Source organism: Tupaia chinensis, unplaced genomic scaffold (assembly GCF_000334495.1).
Source record: "Tupaia chinensis unplaced genomic scaffold, TupChi_1.0 Scaffold000661_1, whole genome shotgun sequence".
Lineage (NCBI taxonomy): Eukaryota > Metazoa > Chordata > Mammalia > Scandentia > Tupaiidae > Tupaia > Tupaia belangeri.
The window spans coordinates 1,478,591-1,506,235 of NW_006160183.1; the positions used below are offsets into that span (position 1 = coordinate 1,478,591).

Here is a 27,645-nt window from a genome sequence, read left to right on the forward strand (position 1 = left end):
GTTGGTCATCCCATAATCTCTTCTGCCTTTTTCTATCTTGTCAGGCTTTGAGGCACACATGCCCCATGTGCCTTTCAAGCCATCAGGGCTGAGTCGTGAGTTGTGTTCAGCCATATGGGATCCAGCTCCCCTAACCACCAGGTTACAAGGCCAGCCTGGGGTTCAACCAAATCTATACTGAAGGGGTCATATTCAAAGTGAAATCTCAGATTTCTGGTAATGGCAGATTAGGTTATCTGAGTCAACTGTACCACTAAAAGTAACAATCCCCCTGAAATACTAGATAAAGTTGTTAAAATTCTACTTTGAAGCATCAAGGAACAGATAAGATAGAAGTGAAGAACTAGAAACAGGAAATGTGAGAACCCAGGGAGTCATTTTTTCCCTGAGGGAATTTGGCAATCCAGTAATTTTTGGTATAGAAGATTTTAAGATTAGGAGGACATATGTAAGAAAGGAAGTCCTGCTCAAAGATGAGGTCCAAATTAGAGACACTCCCCTCAATACACTAGGACCCAAAAACCTGGGATAAAAGTAGACTGGAAATAAACTTTGGTATAGATATGTAACTTAGTAGACTCAAGCATTAAACTAGCTTAAGGCAGCTGTGGACTACCAGGTGCCTAGCAGAAGCAAACAAAAGAGGAAGGTGCCTCATAACAGGCCACAGATAAAATTTTCAAGCACAATGAACAGTCTAAAGATGCAAGAAACATAAGCAGAACCAGCCAAGAAATATTATAGGCTAAAAACTGTAGGCATTGGTATTATTAGACTATAAAGCAGCTATGCTTACAATATTAAAAAGTAAAAGACAAGTTTGGAAATCTGTCAGGAAGAGGAAATTTAGTGAATCAGAAGACTTGAACCAAATAAAACTTCTAAAAATTAAAAATACCAAACTTAGACTCAACAGAAGACTTTACTATCAAATTAGAGACAACTAGAGAAAAACTTGGCTGATCAGAAGAAATTACCCAGAGTGAACCTTGAAAAGAATAAATATGAAAGAGAGGATAGAAGATGAAGAAAGAGGGACAAGATGGGGTATATTCAATCAGGATCTCAGAAAGAAAGAAAAAAGATGAGATAAAGGTAGTATCTGAAGAGATAATGGCTGGTAGTTTTCCAAGATATTTGAAAGATACCATCCAAGTTTAAAAGCCCATTACATTTGAAGAAAGAAAAATAAAAAGCTACACCCAGACATGTAACTATGAAAATGCACATCAAAGATGGGAACCAGCACTTAGCATAATGGCTATGTCGCTGAACTCCCACATAGTCGACCGCAGTTCACGTCCCGGACCCGGTGGCTTAAAACCCACGCCAGGCGCATGTGCGTGCGTGCCCAAGATCCCAAGAGGAGAATGGAGGAGAAGGTATTGTGGCGTGGTCATCCCCTCTGGGGGGTGATTTCTCGCTTTCTGTCTCTCTGTTTCTCTCTGTCTGTCTGGCGAGCGCACACGCCCTATAGTGAAAACCCTCTCAAAAAAAAATGCATATCAAATACAAGAATAAAAATCTCAAAGGTATTTTTAAAATAACAAAATTGTCTTCAAAAAACAAAAGCAAGGGGCCAGCAGGTGATGTGGTAGTGATGGCACTGGATTCCCACATGACCTACTGCGATTCGTGTCCTAGACTGGTGTGCCCAAAATCCTAGGAGGGGAAAGGATTCTGGCATGGTCATCGCCTTGGGGGGCGATTTCTCACTTTCCCTCTCACTGTCTCTCTCTGGGGAGTGCACACACTGCATGGCAAAAATCTTAACAAAACCCACAAAAATCAACAATAAATGAATAGGATTACCTTAAACTAAAAATCTTTTGCACAAAGGATACAATAGAGTGAAAAGACTACCTGTAAAATAGCAGAAAATATTTGCTAGCTATGCATATGACAAGGGGTTAATGTCCAAAATATATTTAAAAACTTCACTCATTAGCAAAAAGTCTGAAAAAATATAATTAAAAAATGGAGTGACCAGCAGGTGCTGTGGAGGTTAAGGCCAGTGAATCCCATATAACTGACTGCATGGCTGGAGTCCTTGAAAATCACACTGGGGAAATGCTGAAGGATTTTAAACTGAGAAGTAATTTGATGAGATACACATTTAAAATCACTCAGAAAAGATGTAGAAGATGACATAAGGAGATTAGAAGATGACCAGTTAAACTACTGACTTCTGAGCTACAGTCATATCTTACTGTTCCACATATAAGTACTCAGTGATGTACAAAATGAGAATTCTTATTCCCTGCTCCTTAGATGGAAAGGCCAAAATATGAGAAGCAGACATGAGTTTTCAGCACCTACAGGATTATTCCCATCATGTTACCAAACTCTTCAGAAATCAGCTTATTTTTAAATTTTCCAAACCTGACTACTGTACTATCAATTAACCTTTATTTAGCATTTTTCTGAGGATTGGGCATATGCCTAGCACAAAAGATTCAGAACCATGAGCCAGGAAGAGATTTTATGTCATTCCTTTTTAAAAGAGAATGTGATGAGTTTGCAAGTTCATTTTATCTGACTTCCTAGGCTGTTGGACCCCCTTTCAAGCATAAGGTCAGCTAATATCTGTATGAGCACTTCCAGGGAGAGAAACTCAACCCTCTCCCCCAAAGCAGTCAGTTTAATTAAGAGAAATCTTTATGCTGAGATACATTTTCCCGATTGGTCTTCACCGTTTTCCGGATTGAGGCAGAATCTTTTTATGTAACAACCCTACCCATACATATAGATCACTACCTTGAGGGTTTGATATTCACAAAATGTGTCTGTCATGGATTCTCTCCTGTGGAAGGCTCCAGTTTCTCCTAGTCCTTCCAGAGCTAGGCTCTGTTGCTCATCATCCTCTTTAGCAACTTGAAGAGTCTTCAGTAAAGTTGTGGACATTCAATTAGTAGGGATCCTGTATGTATATATGTGTGTATATACGTATATGTATGAGAAGATTTCAAAAAGTTCATGGGAAAAAATGGAATTAAAGTACAAATTTTTTTCAAGACAAGAAATTGAAATCCTTGCAGTTTTCATAATACATTTTCCATGAACTTTTGGAAGACTTTTACATGTTCACATACTCAATATATCAACCTATATTTTTTTCTCCTACTGAAATAAAATAACAACAACAACAAAAACCACACAGGATATTCTCATTGGGTTGAAACATAGGCTAAACAGACATAAGCTACACTGCTAAAGTAAAATAGGCTAGAACCAAATAGAATGAGGCCCTTAATTTGTAGATACCCCCAGCTGCCATCTGTTTAGTGGCACATTCTGAAATCTGAGGTCCAGTCCCAGCAGCAAGCATAAAACAAGAACCTGTGCTCTCTAAACAGTGCACTGCCAGCCACTAGAATGAGGAGCCATCAGGTGCATGTCAGTCACCAGGAATTTAGAACCTGGGCAGCCAGCTCCCCAGTAGGTCCTTGTGACATTTGGGCAATGCCTTCCAGAGCTGTCTCTCCAACTAGGCATTTGCCTCCAAGCTAGTTGCCAATTGCCACTCTTCCTGGGCCTCCTTCCTCCCTCCTTCTCTAGCTTGATTTATTAAAAGTCATATGAGGAGGATGTGGCCATGGGAATATGCCAAATATCTAGCACCACCTGTTTCATTAAGGTGCCATTAAACTCTGCGTGGCACTTCATTCCAAGCAGCTGTATCCCACTGTCATTGGGAGACCTACTGTTAGGAGAGCCTGACTGACAGTGAGCTGAGACATATGTGGTCTCTCCAAATACAGAATAGTAGAGCAACAGATCTTTAGCAGCAGTGAGAAGGAAGTGTAGATACCTCAGGGACAAACAAAATGCTGACATTATCATTTGACAGAAGGCAGGACATGAGTCTTAGACAACAGGAAAAGGAACACAAGATTCTGCACATACATCTATCAAGTACTTACAAAGTGTTTACCTCGGAAGACACCATGCTGGGGCTCTGGAAGCTAAGGGTGTTCTGGAGTAGCACCTCTCAAACTATCTGCAGTAAAGGATCCATATTTATGTCTGTTCTATTTGCAATCTACTACATGGTCCTTCTCCAACAATTCACATGCAACTTGTATCACAAATGAGCTACCACATGAAATAAATGACAACCAAACTTGTCAACTCCCTGCTCAACAAGATGAGTCTCCATTGCTGTCCTTGGATGTTCTAGCAATATCAAGCTGATATGAGAATTTCTAAATGCTTATTTCTGGTCTTATCTCTTCTTTGACCAACAGCAGACAGTTCATGAACTGCACAAATTTTTTTTTTTTTTGAGAGGTTTTGCCATAGGGCACGTGCGCTTGCCAGACAGACAGAGACAGAGAGACAGAAAGCGAGAAATCACCCCCCGGGAAGATGGCCACGCTGCAATCCCTTCTCCTCCATTCTCTTCTCGGGATCCTGGACGCACACGCACCCAGCGTGAGTTTCAAGCCACCGGGTCCGGGACACGAACGGCGGTCGACTACATGGGAGTCCAGCGACATAGCCATTACGCTAACTGCTGGTCCCCCATGAACTGCACAGTTTTTGAGTAACCCTCCAGGGATTGGTTAGAAGACTAGGGAGCAACTATACTGTATTAAGATAGTCAGTCGTAAGACCAGATGGTTACACAGCTGTAGAAAATGATACTCCACAAGGCAATTCCAATAGAAAGATTCTGAGTTCACATCTGGAGATCTGTATGCTGGGCATGTGTGTGTATACCCATAATCTGCAACTGGCTGAGAATGGGAGTGAATTACAATGGCAGCACCCCATTGGGGGTACTGTATCTCCGGTTCTCTTATGAAGGAGCTAGATGAAAAAACTTAAAAACTGAGTTGCGGGACCAACAGATGTTGTAATGGTTACATTGCTGGACTCCCACATAGTTGACCACATTTTGAGTCCTGGACTTGGCAGCTTAAAACTCCCACCAGGCATGTGTGCCCAAAGTCCTGAGAGGAGAAAGGAGAAGAAGGGATTGTGGTGTGTTCACCCCCACCCCCCGGGGGGAGGGGCAGGATTTCTCACTCTGTCTCTCTGGCAAGTACATGCACCCTATAGCAAAAATCTCTAAAATAATAAAACACAGAGTCGAGTGTGTATCATGAGAGCCACATGCTATTTTGTCAAGAGAGGGTCCCAGCAAACCTGGGTGACTTAAGGTATAATTCTTCACTTCTATGTGACTGAGTTTCCCCTTTGGACAATGACAGATTTGCACTGTGAAGCTTCTTCAGCTCCCAAGTGCCATGTTTCTCTCCATTCTCACAGCTCCATGGACCATCCACATGCTCATGGCACCTTAATTTACATCTCTTGGACCTCTCACCTAGATGCCAGGGTCTAACATCTCAAATATAACAGGCTGGAAAGAGCTCCAAACAGCCCTCACTCTTTGCATCTCCTCCCACATCAGTCAATGGCAGCTCCACCTTTCCAATTGCTCAGACCAAATATCTAGGAGTCATCTTTGGTTTCTCCCTCCCTCTCACTGTCCAATTCTGGCATGCAGCTCTGCCTGCTGAGGTATATCCAAGATGTAACTACTACTTATTTCCAAGACCCTGACCCAAGCTACAGTCATTACTGGCCTGGATCATGGCAGTGCTTCTGACTGGTCTGCAGTTTTACCTTTTCCCCTTGCTGTCCATGCTTACATAGGAATCAGAATGATCCTGTTAAATTAGGCCACTCTTCTGTTCAAAGCCCTCCAGTGGCTCCCATCTTACTTCAGAGCCAAGGCCAGAATCCTTACTGGATCCTGCACATCCCTGCTCTGGCTGCTCCCTGGTGCTTCTGTCCTTGCTTTCTGCTTTCACCAGTGCCTCTGCTCCAGCCATACTGTGGCTTCCTTAAATGAAGGAAACCTTAAATAAAGCCTCCTTAAATGAAGCCACAGTGTGGCTGGCTTCCTTTCCTTCCTTTCACTTTCCATTTCCTCTATCCAGAATGTTCTTTCATGGCTGCATGGCAGGCCTCCTCATTTTAAAATGTTATCTGGGTTCCCTGTTCCCCAACATCTCAGGCTCTTCTTCTGCTACCATTCACAATTACATTTCTTACTTTGTGTTTTTTTCCTCCTTAGCAGTTACAATTGTATAATAACTACAACTTATCTGTGACCCATTTCTCCAGCAGAATGTAAGCTGCACAAGGGCAGAACTAGTTTTGTTCACATTTTACCCCCACCCCGCCCCCACTATAGTGCCTGACCTAGGCAGGTGCTCAGAAAATATGCAGGAGGGAAGGCATTCTATAGGCCACTGGTCTGGCATCTGAGGATCTTAGGTGGCCTCTTCTTCAGTTGGTCACTAGACCCAGACAGCTAACACTTCAGTGTCTATGGAGAAAATTCTGGCAGGTAAAAAAAAAGGCTGTCTCCCATCTAGAGGGGTGTTTTAGGAGGGGGTTGTGAAGAAGTCCAGTCTTCACACCCTGTAAACCTTCACCACTGACCTGGCTTCCAAAGCAGTTGTTCTGCACCCTCATCTCTGCAAAGGAAAAATGCCCTGTAGGGTGGTGTTTTAAAAACTTAATCCTATATAAACCTTTCAGCTGTTTACCTGAATCCCATGTAATCTCCTTTAGAGATACCTTCTAAATCATCTGCTCTCAGGGGGGAAAAATCTAGCTCCTCCTCCGAAGATGTTTTCGTTGCTCTTGCTGCTGAGAAAATAAGCTTTAATTTCTATTGAGAGAAGTCCAAAGCAATGGAGCAATTATTTATAGCGATTTTCCTCAGTGCTAGATTATCTAACCACAGGTTTCCTAGAGCATTTAGTCTCCAACAGGTTTTATACATTTAAATGTGCCTCCGGAACAGGACCCTGAGCCCCAGCTATAGCTGTGTATGTCAATCTGCTTGACCTTCCACTTGTTCTTACCAGCAAGGGCATGGAATGCTCTTGAAGCCAGGGCCATACACAAATGAGATTCTCCTTTATAGGAGATGGGGCCCCCAATCTCTCCAAGACCAACCCAAGAGAGGGGGCTTCCATCCCTATGGTAATGGAGGTGCTTGCTTCTTAGTTCCACGCTTGACCACAGTCCCTCTGAAAGGAACAGGACACCCAGAACCTTTGAAGATAAGAAGAATTTGTGGGCTTCCTGGACCAGCCTTCTCTGAAAAGCCTCTTGCACAACATCCCTAACAGCCAGGCCCCATGGGACAGGTGGAGACAGGGCGTTCATTCACCATCCTCTGAAGCCTGTTCCTCTGAGTGCTGCTGTTCTCACTGGGGTTTAGTCCCTTCAGAGATCTAGGTCTTGGTCATCACTGAGTGCTACGTTGTCAGCATCTTACTCACCTCACCTCAGTTACCACAACCACAAGGAGAGAGATGTATCATCCTCAAGAACTGATAAAAGGGAGAAGTTCAGGCTTAGAATATTTATAGAAACCTGCTGAAAGGAAAGCCCCCATAGTACAGCAGGTAAGCTCTATAGTGAGAGCTAAATTCCACATGACCAACTCTGGTTTAAGACCTGGCCCCGACAGCTCAAAAACATACCAGATACATGTGTGTGCATACCCAGGCTAGTGACAGGATGAAGAATGTGAAAAGAAAGGATTTTAGCATAATCTGATCCACTGCAGGGTACTTTCTGTCTCTGTCATTAAAAAGAAAAAGAAACCTTCAAGGTTACAAGACCTAAGGTAGAACATGGGTTTGAACAGTGTCTGTCTCCAAAAACCACACACTTGACCATAAGGCTCTTCTCTCTAGACTCCTACCCCCTCTACCTCTCATTTCAAAACTGCTTCTATGATGCTAAAGAGAGGCAGGTTGGAATTTTGTTATGCATGTCTAATAAAAGAAACAGTGAAAACTCAGAATGAATTTTATTTATACATTTAAGTTTATTTTCATCCATTCATTTTAGTTTGCTATAGGCCACATGTGCTTGCTGGAGAGAAACAGGGAGGGAAGGAAGGCAAGTAGGAGGGAGGGGCAGAGAAAGAGGAATTACTCCCCAGGGGGAGTAGCCATGCCACAATTCCTTCTCAATTCTCTTCTCGGGATTTGGGACACATACAACTTGTACCAAACGTATATTTCCAAGCCGGTGGATTGAATCACAGTCAGCCAAGTGGAATCCACCCACCTTAGTCACCATGCCACCTGGTTGGCCCAGAATTTTCTTTTATTAAAAAGTATAATTTAGGAACCATCAGGTGGTATGGTGGTTAAGGTGCTGGACTCCCACATGGCCAATCATGGTTCGAGTCCCAGAACTGATGGCCTGAAAATCATGCTGGACATGTGTATATGTGTTCTCAAAAGCCCAGGAGGAGAATGGATGAGATGGGATTGTGGCATGGCCATCCTCCCTGGGGAAGGAGGGGATTATTTCTCACTTCCCTTCTCACTGTGTCTCTTTCTGGTAAGCACACATGCTCTGCGGTGAAAGCCTTAAAAAATGAAATCAACAACAACAAAAGTATAACTTAAATGCCCAAATAAAATAGTTGATGTTAAGATATGTTAATAATGGGAACCAGCAGTTAGAGTAATGGCTATGTTGCTGGACTCCTACATAGTTGACTGCAGTTCGCGTCCCGGACCGGGTGGCTTAAAACTCATGCCGGGAGCGTGTGCGTGGGTGCCCAAGATCCCGAGAGGAGAATGGAGGAGAAGGGATTGTGGCATGACCATCCCCCCCGGGGGATGATTTCTCGCTTTCTGTCTCTATGTCTCTCTCTGTCTGTCTGGCGAGCGCATGCGCCCTATAGTGAAAACCTCTCAAAAAAAATATGTAAATAATGACTAAGGATTAAGAGTCTCCTTCCCTTCAGTTATACTCATTTTTAGGAAAATTTTTTAAAAATTATTATTTTAATTTGCTATAGGGCACATGCACTCACCAGAAAGAGCATGCGAGAGAAAGTGAGAAAGCAAGCTGCCAGGACCAGGACCTCAACCATGGTCAGCCAGGTGGGAGTCCAGCATCTCAACCACCATGCCACCCACTGCCACCTGCTGCCTCCCCCAATTGTACTTTTAACACAGGTAAGCATCTGCGGGGCAGCCACAGTGACCAGCAGTAACACAATGCTCTGCAACGTTGGAAGCCATTTTTGAAAAATCAGTCTTTGATTCCTTGGTCAACCTGTACATGCTGGATGTGCATGTCCACATAATCACAGCTGCCTGGAAAAGGCTGGGGATCCTAGCATGAGATGCTATTGAAGCTCCCCCATCTTCCCCATGAAAAGAAACTTTAGGAAAAGAAAACAATTGGTCTGCATCTTGAGAGCATCCAAATGCTGGAGTATGATGCCCACAGCTAACACTGCATAGGACTTTTGTTCTTGGGAGAGAGGTCAAACCCTTTTCTGAGAATCCCCTCACCCCCAAGTACTTCCTGAACTGCACTCTCCATCTTAAATTCTGCACTGGTCACCCACCAGGCCCCCTGACTTTCTCCCTAGAATTAGCAAAGTAATACTCAAGGGCTCTTGAAAAGAGGGAACTCAGGAGTGTAAAGAATCTTCAAAGACAGCTGCAATGGGCCTGAAGGAAACAGCTGGCCCAAATGCTTTACAGGCAAGGAGAGTGCAGTCTGGGAAAGACAGCTCTCCCTGGATCACAAAGCTTCTCCATAGAAGGACACTATGGACTATGCAGACAGACTGGCCAAGTGAGGTGCTGAAACAAGCTAAGTGAGCTCCTTAGCTCTACACCCAGAAGAGCGAATGCCTACCTCACATAGCGTTTTGAGGAAAACAAAAAACAAGATAGTATATGCAAAAGGTTCAACATAGGGCCTGCTACATAATAGGTGCTAAATAGATGATAGATATTTTTTAATCATTATTAGCAGTTATTAGCAGTATTCCCAGCAGTCATCTTAAATAGATTAAGAAAAAAAAAAAAAAACTTAATGACTTTTTTTTTTTTTTTTTAAGATGTTTTCCACAGGGTACAAGCACTAGACAGAGAGGGAAAGTGAGAAATCATGGGGGTAGGGGGCAGGGGTGGCCGTACTCTTCGCCATTCTCCTCCAGGGATTTGGGGCAGGCAGACACCAACATATGCGGGATGTGTTAATCTTAAGCCACTGGGTCCAGGACTCAAATGGCATAGTCGGCCATGTGGGTTCCAGCTGCCTTCACACCCCAGCACAGCTAGCCCAACACTATTCTTTCAGACAGGGCCTCACTATGCTGCCCAGAGGAGCCTCTGTAATCCTGCCTCAGCCTTTTATTCCTTACCTAGTGCTCTGTTTCCTAACGTTGTTGAAATACACAGTAGCTTGGTCATGATGACAATGACAGCTAACATTTAGTCTTAGCAACACTATTCTAAAGCTATAAGTGAATCTGAGTCATTGCTGTTGAATTACTGTTTTTTATACTTCAAGTATTTAGGCAAATAGTCTAGCAAGTGTCTCACCTATTTCTACCAGTTCTTAACCTAACCATAAAGCTGATTATCACAAAGAACCTAGATCAAAAAAATCCATAGGCTCTGCATACCAATTAACTTTTCTTTCTCACCTGGCCACAAAGCTTACACATAAATCTTTTTACATAAAGCACGTGACAGGTACCAGTAGAACTGGTGTCTAGGAGCTGGTTAAAAGCACACCAACATGGTGTTTAAGGCACTGGACACCCACATGGTTGACCACAGTTCAAATCCCAGACTGGGCTGCTTGAAACAGCTGAAAATTCTACCAGTTACTTAAATAAATTCAAGAGGGTAAAAAGAATAGCTCAGGTGATTCAGGTTAGTAATCACCCATACTTAAGTGTAACTTCACTTAATCAACTACCTTTCATCTTTTTTTTAGATTTAAGTGAATTTCCTATGGCCCACTAGGAAAATGTTCAGGAGCCCCAGACACTGAAATGACAGGGGGGTTCCCTATGGGCTGCCCTGCAGAAGTAAGGATACAGTAGCATGGAAATCTCCTACACTAAGGGGCCTTGGAATAATCAGTCATTTCACTCCCTCCCTCATAAGGATAACATACAAAGTCAGTTGCTTATCTATATACCAGTGATGAATGATTGGAACTTGATGTTTATAAAAACAAAAATGGGAAAACACAAACACACACACAACCCTCCAGTATAAATTTAACAAAATATATACAACCCTCAGGTATAATCCTAAATAAATACAAGATCTACATGAAGAAAACTATAAAATTCTTTTGAAAGAAATCAAAGATCTAAATAAATAATTTCCCCACTGGATTTAAAAACTGAATTCTCTTTCTCAGTTAGTCGAATCTTCTCCACATTGATGGTAAACAGAAAAATCCCTCAAACAGAAGTAGACCTGAGGAGCTACAGCTATACATTTGAAAATTCCGGCCTCTGCCCTTGGAGCAACAAAAGTGGTTCCAAGACATGGTTGCTAGGTAAAACACATGCTTTTCAGTATATTTATGTCCCAAATATTGTATGGGATATACTTATAAAAAAATCATTTGTAGTTTGTCTAAAATTCAAACTAGGCCTCCACATTTTGACTTGCTTTTTCTGACACTCTTACTCCAAGGCCTCATTGTAGCAAGACTTGAAACAAGGAAAAGTAACAAACTTCTTTGGTATATGCAATACTTGGCATTTTCCAAAGCCCTTTCAATAATTTTGTCTGGATTTTATTATATGTCTGAGAGAAGAGCAGGATAGCTACCCTATCCTCATTAACCAAGCTGATACCCTGCAGTAGAGTGAAGATCTCGAAGGGCAGAAACGCAGCTGGGCCTGCTTGTTCTTCAGCACACCTATTCAATTAACCCAAGGACTTCAACCCTGACTGGATATTGGGAAGATCAGGAAAGCTGCCAAAAACACCTGAGTGTGGGCCCCCACGCCTATGGCTTCTAGTTAAGTTGATCTGGAGCGAGACCTGAGAATCATTTTTAAATAGTATGTTATAGAAATTAAGATACCTAAAAGTAGATAATAAAGCATAATGAATCCCCAAGGACCCAACTTAAGCAGTTATTAACTCACGGCCAATCATGTCACACGTCAGTGTTGTCCAACAGAGTTTCCTGCAATGATGGAACATTCCATACCTGTGCTATCCATCGTAGTAGTTACCGGCAACATTTGACTAAGCATTTGAAATGTGGCAGGTGTCACAAAACCAAACTTTCAGGTTTTAACATCTTAATTTAAATATACATAGCTGTAGGTGGCTAATGGCTACATACTGGACAACACAGATCAATACCTTACTCCCCTCCCTGTATTATTCTGAAGCATCTCCTGGACCTATCATTTCATCCAAATCCTTGAAAACTTTCCAGATAATTCAGATGTGAAACCACAATTGGAAACCAATGACTAATTCTCTTAGTCTCTTTGTGCTGCTATAACAAAATACTTGAGACTAGACAATTGATTAAGAACCAAAACTTATTTTCTCACGGTTTTGGAGCCTGGGAAGTCCAAGATCAGGGCTGCTCTTCACTTCCTAGATAGCATCTTACTACTGCACCATTCAGACAGTAGCACCTGTGGCCTAACATGGAGGTCTCTTTTATAAAAGTTTTAATCCCACTCACAATGGAGAAGCCCTCTTGGTCTAATCACCTCTTAAAGACCCACTTCTGAACAGTATCACATTGACCACACCTGAATTTTAGTGGGGCCATATTCAAACCACAGCACTACTCAGTAAAATATTCAATGTTGTAATGGCTCCATCAAATTACGGGACAGGCTTTCAGCAACCTCACAACCTTGAGATCAAGAAGCTCAACCTTGACTGCATATTCAAATCACCTGGGGAACTATAACTAAGGCTCCACCATCAGAGGCTCCAATTTATCTGTTTTGTAATATGGCCTTTTTTCTCTCCTCATTTTTCCTGAAGCCCTTCATGATTGAAACATGTAGACAGGATTGGAAACCACTGCTTTAAAAATCTTTCTACATAAAGCATGTGACAGGGACCAGCAAAACTGGCATCATCTGGGAGCTGGTTAAAAGCACACCGACATGGAGTTTAAGGTGCTAGACACCAACATGGTTGACCACAGTTCAAGTTCCAGACTGGGCTGCTTGAAAATTATATCAGGCATGTGTGCCCAAAATCCTGAGAGGAGAATGGAGAAGTAATTGAGACATGGCCATCCTCTGTCCCCCAAGGAGAGATTTCTCACTTTCCCCCCTCTGTCTCTTTCCAGCAAGCGCATGTGCCCTAAGGCAAAAACCTTAAAAAGAAAAAGAAAAGAGAGACTGTCAACCCCCACTCCCACCCCCAGTATTTTCTGATTGAGAATTTGCATTTTAACTAGGTCCCTCAGGTGACTTACACACTCAATAAAGTTTGCGAAGTTCTACTCTAAAAACAGTGACTCTCACAGACTGCTCCACTGAGTAGAGGTCTCAGATTAGCTGTGAATTTAGGAAGGCAAATTCTTGGCTTCACTCAGAGGGCCAGAATCATAAACCTCAGGGGATGGGCTCAGTAAGTGGTTGTCTAACTGCTCTCTAGGCGATGCTGACACAGGCTCAAGTTCAAGACCTACTCTTCTGGAGCCTGGAATATACAGAACTCCATATCGCCCAAGTAGCAAGAAATGACTATAAAAACAAGTACTCACTTCAAAAAAAAAGCTGAACACATCCTCAGGCTCCCACACAATTATACATAAAATAAGATCTCTCTTTTTAGTCCATAGGAATGGTGGGAAGGAATTATAGAAGCAAGCAAGCTGGAATCTTTTGGTGTAGAGACAAGCCCTACACCCCTCACACTCCTTAGAAGAGCACAGCCAATAACTGATGAAAATGTCCAAAACATAAAGCATTTAAGTTATATTCAATACTTTCTCCTTCAGCAGGCAATTAAAATATTTTTACATTTTAGGAATATTTCTAAATTTCTTTCAAGTGAAAAATAATTGCTTAGCACAGTCTATTGTGTCAATTATTTGATTCCTAAAAACGTAGGGGGAAAAAAGGAACAAGAAGAAAGGTTACACTAGGGTGGCACGGTAGGACCCACAGCCATTCTCCAGAGCAGTTATTCTTAGGCTTTAAAAAAAATTATTTATGTACCTATTTATTTATTGAATTATAATATTTTAGAGGGAATATCCACTCACTTGAGGGAGACAGAGAGAGAGATAGGGGAGTAGGAAGCAAGAAAGCACTCCCGGGGGGAATGGTCATGCCACAATCCCTTCTCCTACATTCCTCCCTCCTTCTGGGATTTTTCGGGGTACACAGACGTGTGTTCACCATGTTTCTCAAGCTGTTGGGTCAAAGATTCGAATCACACCGTCGGCCTTGTGGGATCCAACTGCATTAACTACCATACCACAGCTGGTCTTTCTCAGGCTTTTTGAAGTTTTAAATTCTTCTGAAAACTGGAGCAAACTATAGACCTTCTTTCCTTAAAATAAATGTCCAGAATATACAGAAAATTCTTTGCACACAATGTTGGAGGATTTGAGGACCCCCAAGCATGTCAAGGGCACACATGCTGATGTGGAAAGCAGGCAGAGGGAACAGAATGAGGTTCTTAAAGGGGTTAAACCATTCAAAGCCCAACTTCTAGGCGATGCTGACACAGGCTCAAGTTCAAGACCTACTCTTCTGGAGCCTGGAATATACAGAACTCCATATCGCCCAAGTAGCAAGAAATGACTATAAAAACAAGTACTCACTTCAAAAAAAAAGCTGAACACATCCTCAGGCTCCCACACAATTATACATAAAATAAGATCTCTCTTTTTAGTCCATAGGAATGGTGGGAAGGAATTATAGAAGCAAGCAAGCTGGAATCTTTTGGTGTAGAGACAAGCCCTACACCCCTCACACTCCTTAGAAGAGCACAGCCAATAACTGATGAAAATGTCCAAAACATAAAGCATTTAAGTTATATTCAATACTTTCTCCTTCAGCAGGCAATTAAAATATTTTTACATTTTAGGAATATTTCTAAATTTCTTTCAAGTGAAAAATAATTGCTTAGCACAGTCTATTGTGTCAATTATTTGATTCCTAAAAACGTAGGGGGAAAAAAGGAACAAGAAGAAAGGTTACACTAGGGTGGCACGGTAGGACCCACAGCCATTCTCCAGAGCAGTTATTCTTAGGCTTTAAAAAAAATTATTTATGTACCTATTTATTTATTGAATTATAATATTTTAGAGGGAATATCCACTCACTTGAGGGAGACAGAGAGAGAGATAGGGGAGTAGGAAGCAAGAAAGCACTCCCGGGGGGAATGGTCATGCCACAATCCCTTCTCCTACATTCCTCCCTCCTTCTGGGATTTTTCGGGGTACACAGACGTGTGTTCACCATGTTTCTCAAGCTGTTGGGTCAAAGATTCGAATCACACCGTCGGCCTTGTGGGATCCAACTGCATTAACTACCATACCACAGCTGGTCTTTCTCAGGCTTTTTGAAGTTTTAAATTCTTCTGAAAACTGGAGCAAACTATAGACCTTCTTTCCTTAAAATAAATGTCCAGAATATACAGAAAATTCTTTGCACACAATGTTGGAGGATTTGAGGACCCCCAAGCATGTCAAGGGCACACATGCTGATGTGGAAAGCAGGCAGAGGGAACAGAATGAGGTTCTTAAAGGGGTTAAACCATTCAAAGCCCAACTGATTCCTGACTTTTTCTCTAACCAGCTAAACCAGTGTCTCTGATTCCTCTTCTACCAAAAAGTCGTTGTAGAAAGGGCAGTTTTATTGTCATCATTCTGAAAGTGAGAAAATTGAAATCTGGAAATGTGGGGGAACCCAGTCTAGGTGAGCCAGTGACAGGGTCACAATGAAAACCTTCATGGCCTTTGAGCTGCTGCAGCTCTTTTCCAGCAGGATGCAATGCTGCCTTCCATGCTTCTCCTGTCCAGCCAGGCACACTGTTCCCACCTATTCTGGTTGATTAAACCTTGCCTGTCCTTACATCCCACCTCCCACACATCCAAATGAAGCCTGCTGTCCTTTCCTCATCAGGAAAGACCCATCTTTGCTTCCAAGCCCTATTTCGAGCCAGGAAGAGTTGGCCAGTCCATCCTTTAAGCCTCAATGAATCTGGAACAGAATAAGCTCCTGAATCCACAGCACTGTCTTGCACTTATTTTATTTAAACATTCCTACTACTAAAGTGTGAACTCCTTGAAAGTAGGGACCATCTGTGATTCATCTTTGCATTCCCAGAGTTAACTGATAAGCACCTAAAGAATGAAGACAAGAGAGTATAAAGAAGGGGGAAGAGGGAAGGCAGGCATCACTCAGGCCTCAGAGATACTTTAGTTCATAACAGAACAGACTCTGAGCTTTTTCAAGTGCTATTTTACTGTGACGTTGTGTTTTCAGACAAGCCAGGACCAAACTTCAAGCCCTTTGAGGGTGCAAACAAGTTTTCCTATTTTTACATGGAAAAGTATCAAAGGCCATATATATAGGCAACACAGTGGGTGGCCCTGAGGACTAGCCCCCCTCCATTTTCCTGAAGAGTCAAGTTCTTGTAAAGTGGCCTAGACCTTAGACAGTGGGATCTAGGCTAAATGCCAATCAGTTGTCAGATAATGAGGAACTTATTTCTGCATACTCCACTTCTAGGAACCCTAAATGCACATGACCAGGGCAAACTGAAGGTTTGCTGCCTTCTCCTACAAACCTCTCATTCCTCAAACCATGCATATTATCTCTAACTGCTCCTTTCTCCTACACCAGTGAGGCCCCAGCAAGCAGCAAGGTGGATACTGCAGACACCAGGGAGTAGTACAGAAAACCAATAAGGGTGTTTTTCAAAATGGTTCTCAGTCAGATGCTCCACTGTGGGGCAGGAGAGTATCTGAGTGTCCAGTGTGGGTTTTGAGTCAAGCCTTGGAAGTCAGGGCAGAACTGGCTTTGGGTGATAAGCTGCCTGAGCTGAATTCCAGCTGTCCCTAGAGCCCTGACACACAGCCTTGATCCCCATCACTGAAGAGTGACTTAACACTAGGTTCCTGAGCACTTCAGCCCTTGGGTATGGATCATAGAGGTCAGCGATTCAGAGTCCAGCTCTAGGGCCACAGGAAGCCAGAAAAGCCTGTCAAAGAGACCCTTATTCCTCAGGCTGCACAGGTAGGTAGTACCTGGTGTCTTCTTATACACAGAACCACATACACTGCTGGTAACCAGGTTGGAGGAGCTAACCCTGAGAAATAAGGCAGAACAGTGTCACATAGGCCTAATGAACCACTAAGCTGTATGCCCAGCAGGCCAGAAGGTGGTATAGTGGTGATGCAGTGTTCTGCGAGGCTGACTCACATGGAAACGTTCCTGGTTCATATCCAGAGACTTCCCTGGACATACCACATGGAAGTGTGCTCATGATCTGGGACTGAGGAAGGCTGGGGGTAAATTGTCGTGTGAGGACCCTGTTGTGGTGGGGTGTGTGTGTGTGTGTGTGTGTGTGTGTGACTATCTCTCCATATATCTTTCCATCTCTCTTTCACTCATGAAAGAAATAAATGAATAAACTTTAAAAGTAGTGGGAAAAACAGTAGTATGACCAGCAAGTTCTGTTCTCTTTAGAAAAGGAGGCCAAGCTGTACTGGGAAGGAGTCCAGAAGCTGACTTTCAGGGGCGAGACCTGGAAGAAGGAGGAGGCAGGTTGTTGGGGGAAAGAGGAGGTAGTCAGCATACATGAGGAGGTAACACAACATGGAATTTGGAATAACAGATTTTAAATATATGTAAGTTCATGGCACAAATGTCAAAGGGGTAAAAAGATAAGGGAGGAAACAAAATACCCTTGACCTGCCCTCCTATTTTTCAGACGTAAACTTTTTGTGTGTTTACACAAGCCTATTACGTGTGCATATGTGTGTGTATACAGGGGTTTTCAAAATATTAATGGAAAATATGTATCATGAAAAAATTATATATGAATTTCAAAAATTTTTGCACCAAAATAAACTTGTATTTTAATTCTATTTTCCACACACTTTTTGATACCCTCATGTATGTGGCACATGTGTGCATGTGTATTTTGTTTTTTCTTTTTGCACAAATGGGGTTATAGTATACCTAACTATTATAACTCACTTCATTTGTTTAGTCATTTATTTTGAACATATTTCCATATTAACATATAAAATAAGCCCAAACACTTATAATGGTTGCTTATTACTCCATTATAGGGATGTACAAAATGACCCTTAGAGATAGACATTTAGCTTCCTTCCAATGTTTTGCTGCTTTAAACCTGCCAATTTGTTTTTGCATTACATGGACAGGTACACCACTGGGATAAGCCTGCAGGAGAATTTCAGGGCAATAAAAGTTGCAGTTTCATTCTCACCAACAGTTCAAGTGGTACTTATGGGGGACTTTCCATAAGCAAGAAAGAGGTAGGACAAAAGAACTCTTATTTCAGTGATACTCGAAATAAGCTGGTCCTGGGGAACTGATCCCAAGTGTAAAGAGGCCATTTATTGAAGGATGGGCTAAGGGCATTTCTATGCTATATTTCTCTATTATATGCATACACATGTATATATTTAATGACAAATATTAAATATGCAAACTAATACAAGGGTTATAAAACATTAGTGCAGAATAGGTAATTACATGGTATATTTATCCCTAATCTATTATACATCCTAAGTTCTTTTCACTGTTTTCAGCACAACCCAGTATGTTATAAATTATGTGCATAAAAAAAAAATCACCATGCACTTTTCCAGAATCATCTTCCAGAGGTTCCAAAGACTGCCTGTTTGGAGGTTAGAACCAAATTAGTTTCTAGCCACAAGCCTGCCCCCACCCCTAAACTCTACCCCAGCATGAAGGAGCATTGACATTAGGTAATAGCTCAGCTTGCTGCTTCCTCAGTGAGTAGTAAGTAGCACTCCCCACTTGAGTTCTAATTTCCTGAAAAGCTAAATTCTCATTGCTCTTTCTACCAGGCCCTTTCTCTACCCCCACTCTTTTATCAAAAGTGCAAGTGTGGCTGCAACAGCACAAACTTTGGCATCAGAGATCTGCATTACTCACTGGTTCCCAGAAAACACTTGTCTGGGACATGGGTTAAGAAGCAGCCAAGAAGAGGTCATTGATCTCTGTCTCCAGAGCTCAGTGTCTTCAGTACGAGGAGGGGCCAAGGTTTTCCAGATGTTCCACTGAAGGGCTGGACCAGGGCCAGGGGATCCCTGCTGATCTACAAAGAGCTGACTATTCCCTAAGTGTGTACCAGGCGAAATCAAAAACTCTCTGAAGTGGGTGCCCACCAGAGTGGTCAGGGCCTTCAGAGACATGTGTGGTGACCTCTTCTGCTGTCCTCACCCCTTCATATCCATGGCCACCAGCTCTCCCACACCCCTTCTCCGCACATCCACATGTAAACACATTTCTTCCAAACTACCAGCTCTGATTTCTACAGCTACAAAGCAAAAGTTAGCAGGATTTGAAAATGCAGCAAAATTGACAGTGACCATTCGAAAGGGCAAAGAAAATAGCCTGGGAAATTCTGGTCTCGCCCTAGAAATCTGCCCTCAGAAGAGTGCAAGCCCATCAGAAGGCTCCCGCAACAAGCCTGAAAACTGAGCTCTCAGCTCCAAGGGCACCATGCCCTTCCTCTAGCTCCATCCACCCTCTTTGGAAAGGAAAGTGCCAGAGATGTACTGAAAAAGACACTACATATGTTTGAAGTTATATGAGCAGGTAGCAACTTCTAAACATAGCATTTGGATGATTATACAGCAATGATAAAAACAACTATGACTGCCACCACTGGCTCAGTCATTCATTGAAAAAATATTTGTTGAGTACCTACTAAGTGAAAGGCATTATTTCAGGTTTCTAGGAATACAATGAAAAGCAAATCAAATAAACTCTTGTCCTTGGGAGTTTACATTCTAGAGAGACAAACAGATAATATGAAAACAAACAAATGAGTAATGATTTCACAAAACATTAAGTGCAATTAAAAAGAAAAACCTCCAATAACAAAATAATGTCCCCATGAGTATATTATATACAAAAATGGAAGCAATATAATGATGTAGAAAGGAAAGTAGACTTTCTATATTTTATGTATATATGTATATGGTTCTTTACTTTTACAATGAACTTTCAAGTACATCAGGTCATTTTGCCATGGCTAACTAGCAAGTTAGCAGGATGGGGATTCATCAGTATGCTCATTTACCCAAGTGAAAACACATTTGGAAGCCCAAAAAATGTAAAATGATTTTTTCAAGAACCACTAAGTTTCTTTCTTTGGATGTCTATGTTCCAGACAACCTTATGGAGAATGAAAAGATTAGCCATATGTTAGGGGAAGATATTTGTAACACATATAATTGCCTCTAAAGCAATAAAAATAGGCAGAAGTAACAGAAAAATGCATGAAAGGAGTGAACAGACTGAGAAAGGGTTAAAAGCTGGCAGATACATGAAAAGATTCTCATTATTATTATTAGGTCACAGGAAAGTCATGACATATTTTTCCATGTTTTTTTCTACGCAAAAATGCATCATGACTTTTCCAATTACCCAAGAGTAGTCAGAGTATAATTTAAAATCGTTATGGTGTATCATCTATCACACAAGAAAAATTTAGAAGTGTGGTAACAAAAGCAATTGGATATTGCAAACTTGTCTGGTGGTAGGATCAATTGTTGCCATCACTTTGGAAAATAATTTATCAATACTTGGTAAAGTTTAATATACACATACCTATTACATTAAATCATCAACTCCTTGCCTAAGTACATAACCTAAAAAAACTTATAGACATTGATTGATATGCATGGTCTTCCTTCTGGAAAAAGAAATGTAATACACTGTAAAGATATATGTGATTCGGGAACCAGCAGTTAGCATAATGGCTATGTCGCTGGACTCCCACGTAGTCGACCGCGGTTCGCGTCCCGGGCCCAGTGGCTTAGAACTCACGCTGGGCACGTGTGCGTGTGTGCCCAAGATCCCAAGAGGAGAATGGAGACGAAGGGATTGCGGTGTGCCCATCCCCTCTGGGTGGTGATTTCTCGCTTTCTGTCTCTCTGTCTCTCTCTGTCTGGCGAGCGCACACGCCCTATAGCAAAAAAAATCTTTCCAAAAAAAAATAATAAAAAAAAATTTTTTTAAAGATATATGTGATTCAATGTAATATAAACAAGATTATGATAATTATAAATAAAATTTTAAAAAAACTATAGACAGGGATCAGCAGATGGCACAATGGCTTTGTCATTGGATTCCCATGTAGTCGACCGCAGCTCGAGTCCTGGACCTGGTGGCTTAAATTCATGCCACGCACGTGTGCAAGCATGCCCAAGATCCCGAGAGAAGAATGGAGGAGATTGTGGTGTGGCATGCCCCCATGCAGGGTGATTTCTCACTTTCTGTCTCTCTGTGTCTCTCTGTCTTTCCGGCAAGTGCATGCACCTTATAGCAAAAACCTCTCCAAAAAATAAATTATAGACAGATGTACATTTACCCCTTATGACTGGTAGCAAACACTTGAAAATAACTGCATATGTAGGAATAGGAGAATGGATAAAGAAATTTTGATGTATTAGTATAATAAAATAATATACAGCAATAAAAATGAACAAATTGCAACCACCCAGATAAACCTCAAAAGTTTAATACTGAGTGAATCATGAAGAATTTATATAGATTGAAACTATTTAAATGAAATTCAAAAACAAAAAATATATTATTTATAAAAATACACACGTAAGTGATAAGATGCTAACATAATGCAAAAATAAATAACGAACAAACAAACTACTATAAAACTTAGTATAGTAGTTACCTTTTGGAAGAAAGGGCATAGACAAGGTCAGAGCTACAATGTCACAGAAAGGCACTTGTACTTAAGTTGGATCATAGCTACATATGACCCTTGATATATAATTTCAGGATAAAAATAGTGGGAAGGTGAGTAGGGCAATATTGATTCACATTAAGCCCAAAGGACATATTGATTCAAGGGAACAAATCACATAGGGTAATTTTTCATTATATCAGCCCAAGAAACCATCGTTTATTAGTTTTCTAAAGCAAAGAAGATTAGTGAAAGCCTCATGTGGTAAATGCAGTGATTGTGAAATCTAAAGACCCTGGTTTAATTTATTTTTTTTTAGAGAGAGATTTTTGCTATAGGGCATGTGTGCTTGCCAGAGAGACAGAGAGACAGAAAGTGAGCAATCATCCCACAGTGGGGATGGCCACACTGCAAATCCCTTCTCCACTCCTGTCTCAAGATTTTGGGCACATACGCACACATGTGCCCTGCCTGAGTTTTAAGCCTCCAGGTCTGGAACTCAAACCAGAGTTGACTACTGGGAGTCCAACAATGTAACCGTTACGTCATCTGCTGGCTCCTTAATTTACATCTAAAAAATTAAAAATAAAAGCAAAATAGTTTCCTCTCCAGGCAAAGCTAGGTGTCTCTAGTTGGCCTGGCAGAAGAGTGACTATGAAGGCCATAATTACAGGCAGGAAGAGGTTGAGCAGTTGAAGGCACATCTGTAATTAAGCAGGTGAAGTCTGTCTTCCAAGTTCCAACCTCTCTGTCAACAGCCCTGGTGACCCCAAACCCACCTATTACAGGCAGTTATTGACTTTCATCCATTTAGACTTCAAACACTACACAGGTCAAACATGGATGCTCAGTTATAGCTGGCAGTAACAAATCCTGGTGGTGCTCATTGCCTGCCAAGCAACTGCACCACCTCCACAGCATCTTCACTGTTACCTGATGGTAGTCACTCCCACATTAATTTAACAAATACAATGAGAGCTTCAAAAAGCCCATGGAAAATTTGTATTATGAAAAAAACTATGCATGAATTTTTTTTTCTGTGTAAAAATAAACGTGTGCTTTAATTCACCATTTTCTCATTAACTTTCTTGAAGCCCCCTCGTATTTCCTAAGTATCACTGTACCCTAGAATTTATACATCAGGGACCAAAATATTGTCCCTACCTTGATAGATTTTAGAACTTAAAAATGGTGTTTGTACAATCAGTTGAATATTTTACTTCCTCCTAACCTTTAAAAAAATAATGGACAAGAAAAAAATGAAAATATTGGCTCTTATGATGAGAAAGATCTTCTGCTTCAGAGAACAGATGCTAATAGAGACAAACGTCACATCTTTAGGCTCACCAGGATCCTCACAGTACTTATGCAGGTGGATGGGCTTCCCAGATGATCTAGTAAAAATAAATTAATTAATTAAAATTTTCAAAGGACAAAATATAAGAAGTATTGCCAAGTATTATGTCTAAACAATGACACATAATAATAGAATTTTATAATACATTTTAGTTATCTGGTAGTAGAATCTCCCATTATAATATTTAACTCAATTATTCAACCTTCACTTCTTTGCCTTTCAGATGCTTTGTTGGAAAACATCACATGCAGACTGGGGGAGTTAACTGTCTATAAACCTAACTGTTGGTCCTTCATGCACAGGAGGCTCAAGACAGTCTTAGGACTCCATCTTGAGGGAATGGGGCTTAACCTATTAGTGGGCATCAAGAGCTTAAACCACCATTTGTGAGAAAGCTCTGAAGGCAAAATTCAAGCATTAGACAGAAGGTAGGCCAATGTTAGCAGAAGAGGTCAAGTGCCCTACTAGTGCCTCAACTCATTCAGGCAATAAATTGTTCAGCCTAATTTTGGCAATGTATCACCCACCATAGTGAGAATCTTTCTACCCAAAAGAAAACCCCTACTCAAGTCAAGAGGCTAGTAACTAAATTCTTCTCAGAGAAACCTCAGTCTAATCTCACTTCTGTGACTTCTATATAATACTTTCCTAAGTCTGAGGAGAAAATTTTTGCTTTTCAGAATACATGAACAAATGTGATAAAAGAATGCTTCCCCTAATGTCAGGGGGTTTTATTACCATTTGCATTTCCCAGATTAGCCTATTCATAGACACACACCAACAGACCACATTTTAAGCAAATTTCACATGCATATCCATTTGAGAGAGAAATTAAGGAGCAAATATTGATGTTACAAGAAATATTTTTCACTTAAAAAAAAAAAAGTGTTCATAAGAAGAGTTCACATACCAAAAAAAAAAAGGTCATTGGCATGGTGACTGGATCACACATGGCTGACTGCTTAGTTTGCATTCCAGATCCGGCAGCTTAAAAAATAGGCTGGCACATTTGTCTTTATGCCCAAAATCCGAAAAAGAGAAATGGAGAAGAGATTGTGGTATGACTATCCCCTGTGGGGGGATGCTTTCTCATTTTCTCTCCTTCTCTCCCTCTGCCTCTCTCCATTGAACATACAACACCCTCTGGCAATTTTTATTTAAATGAGGTTCACAAAATTTGGAGCTCATTTATATAGGTAGTTTTCCTACTTCTGAGAAAATTCAAGTTTTAATAATTCCATTATTATATTAATTTTCAAGAAATATGACCATTCTGTAAAGAGATGCTGAGATCTTTGGGACCAGCGGTTAGTGTAATGGCTATGTGGCTGGACTCCCATGTAGTCAACTGCAGTTCGAGTCCTGGACACAGTGGCTTAAACTCATGCCAAGCATGTGTGCATGTGTGCCCAACATCCCTAGAGGAGAAAGGAGAAGAAGGGATTGCAGCATGGCCATCCCCCCTGGGGGGTGATTTCTCACTTTCTGTCTGTCTCTTTCTGTCTTTCTGGCGAGTGCACATACCCTATAGCAAAAACCTCTCCAAAAAAAAAAATTTAAAAAGAGATGCTGAGATCCAACTTATTCCCTTTTCCCATTATTTTATACATTCTTTTTATCTACCCTTTCATAGTATAGGCCTTGTTTTTATTTGTTTGTTTGTTTCTAAGGGAGATTTTTGCTATAGGGCACATGCACTCACTGGAGAGAAAAAGAGAGAAAAAAAGCAAGAAATCACCCCCAAGGGGGGATGGCCACATTGCAATGCCTTCTCCTCCATTCTCCTCTCAGGATTTTGGGCACATACACATAGTGAGAAGCATGAGTTTCAAACTGCTGGGTCTGGGACTTGAACTATGGTCAACCATATGGGAGTCTAGCACCTTCACCACTACATTATTTGCTGGCCCCAGCCATGGAATTTAATAAATAAATAAATAAATAAATAAATAAATAAACAAACAAACAAACAAACAATTGCCTTATCACCCTCAATTAGTGTTGGGTCATCTGAAAAGTTATGATGCATTTTGCATAGAGAAACACACACAAAAATACATCATGACTTTTCTGATAATACGATGTATATTTATGGGAAATTTATTTGTTACAAGCAATTCAGATCTTAGAAAAGACCACTGAAGACTGGAAACATTTGTTCTCTAAAAGAAAAAGAACTATTATCCAATCTGACCTTCCAGCTAACATATTTCATCTTTTCTACAATATTTTAAAATGTCCATTTTACAGAGGTACATTGGAGGGGGGGTACTTAAATACCCCTGATGGAGAGCTTTCTATTTACCTTTCAAATGTATTAAAACTGCTTACGAGCTCTGCCTACTAGAGCATTTCTCCATATGCTAAACTAAGCTTAAATCTGCCTCCCTGCAAGTCCTTAAAACACCTCTGTTCTAGAGGTGCCCAAAGGAGCCACAGAATAAGTTCTCCCCATCTTCTACTTGATCACACTTTAAGTTCTTAAAGATACAGCCACCACTCTCACCCACTACGAGGGCTCCTGTTCTTTGACCAAGAATAACTGGGCCTGACTCCCTAGAGATAAGTGTGAAGAGAAATTAGGAAACTTTCTCTTTCTCTCTAAGATGGTTTTTTGGTTGTTTTTTTGTTCTTTGGTTCTTGGTTGTTTTTTGTTTGTTTGTTTGTTTGTTTTTTTGTTTTTGTTTGTTTGTTTGTTTTTGCTATAGGGTATGTACACTTACTGGAGAGACAGAGAGAGAGAGAATGAGAAATCTCCCTCCCCCTGGGGAGATGATCACATCTCAATTTCTTCTCCTCCATTCTCCTCTCAGAATGTTGGGCACACACGCACACATGCCCAGTGTGAATTTCAAGCTGCCAGGACTTGAACCGCAGTCAATGTGGAAGTCCAATGCCTTAACCACTATGCCACCTGCTGGTCTCAGGAAATGTTCTCACTGACTTGCACATGGAGTAAGAAAGTCTTCAATCTGAGAATCCAAAATTCTGAATATTTACTGAATCACAGCATAACAATATTGCCAGTGCAATCCATTTGAGAGCCCGAAATACCTTATGATTTGTTCACCTTCAACAGGACTATTGGTAACAGGGCCAGGAGCAGAGCTCAAGCTTCTGATTTCAGTAAAGGGGATTATTTTTGTCCATTCTCTGTTGCATAATAACTGAGTCTGGGTAATTTATTAAGAAATACAGGTTTGGGAACCAGCAGATGGCATAATGGTTATGTTGCTGGACTCCCATGTAGTCAATCACAGTTCAAGTACAAAGGTTCAGGGGTCACATCCAGTGAGGGTCCTCTTGTTGGCAGGGACTCAGCACATAGTGAGGACAAGAGTGCACATGTCTGTATCTGTGTCTCATTTCCTCTGCTTATAAACCCATCAGGATACAGTCATGAGGACCCTACCCAGATGACTTTATCTAATCCTAAACTCCTCCAAAGGCCCTTTCCACACAAAAGTCATATTAAATTTTCAGCTCCTTAATCCCATCACAACCAAATTTCAACAAATGATTTTTTTATTTTAATTTGTCAGCAGGTATATGCACTTGCCAGAAGGGGGGTGGGGGGAGGGAGAGAGAAAGGGAGAAAGCACACCCATGGGGTGTCATTACACCACAATCTCTTCTCTATTTTTCCATTCTGTCAACACCTTGGGCATATATGCACACATGCCAGTATGTTTCTCAAGCTGCCACACCTGGGATTCAAGCCCAAATGGGCATGGTAGGCCATGTGGGATCCAGCTCCCTTAACTACTAGGTCACAGGGCCAGATCTTAACACATGAATTCCTAAGGGACATGTTCAAACCCAACTAGGATTACTTTCACTGTACCTCACCATAAAGCTACTTAATGCTGAATTCAGTGTAACCAACCAATCAGGGACCTTGTGTCCAGTGCTAGCATGGCTCTGCAGTAATCACAGTTCCCATAGATTTCATCCATACCTCTTATAGTAATCTGTTTCTCACTGTGATTTAGTGGTCTGTGTCTATGTCTGGCTCCCCACAGGACTGAGAGGCCCCAAGTACAGAGCTAATCCTTGTTCTCAAACTGGTTTTGCGTAGTCAGAATGATAGCACGGTGCTCCTAGCTCAGCAGTGCCATATTGTGTGGCCAGTAAGGAGCCTCACAGCACTGGACCAGCTCTCAGGTCTGGGCCTGCATTATAGAAACTTCTGACCCTGAATGACTTGTGGCATAGTGGGTGGAAGCAGGCAAGGTACAGTCTGGATTCTAATTATAAATACAATATAAATGCATGAGTATATGGTTGAATAGAAAAACAAAAAGGAGCATGTGGGCAAATACAGTGGTGGGAAACAGAGAATGTAGCTGGGATAGTCCAGTGTAGGAGGGCTCCCAGGAGGAGACAAACTTGAAATCAAATGTCAGAAGAACAGAGAAGTTGCTGCATAAAAAAAAGGATTGGACAGGGTATTTTAATTGGAGACCTAGTGTATGTAGAAGCACTGAGGTGGCCTCAGAAGGCCCCTAATAAGGACCTGGCAGA

At 41.4% G+C, this 27,645-nt stretch overlaps 1 protein-coding gene across 1 annotated transcript in view; it reads right to left on the bottom strand.

Annotated features, from left to right (window-relative positions):
- Positions 1-27,645, bottom strand: part of PRKCE (protein kinase C epsilon) — a 582,018-nt gene that overhangs the window by 315,891 nt on the left and 238,482 nt on the right. The gene's annotated exons all lie outside the window — the stretch shown is intronic.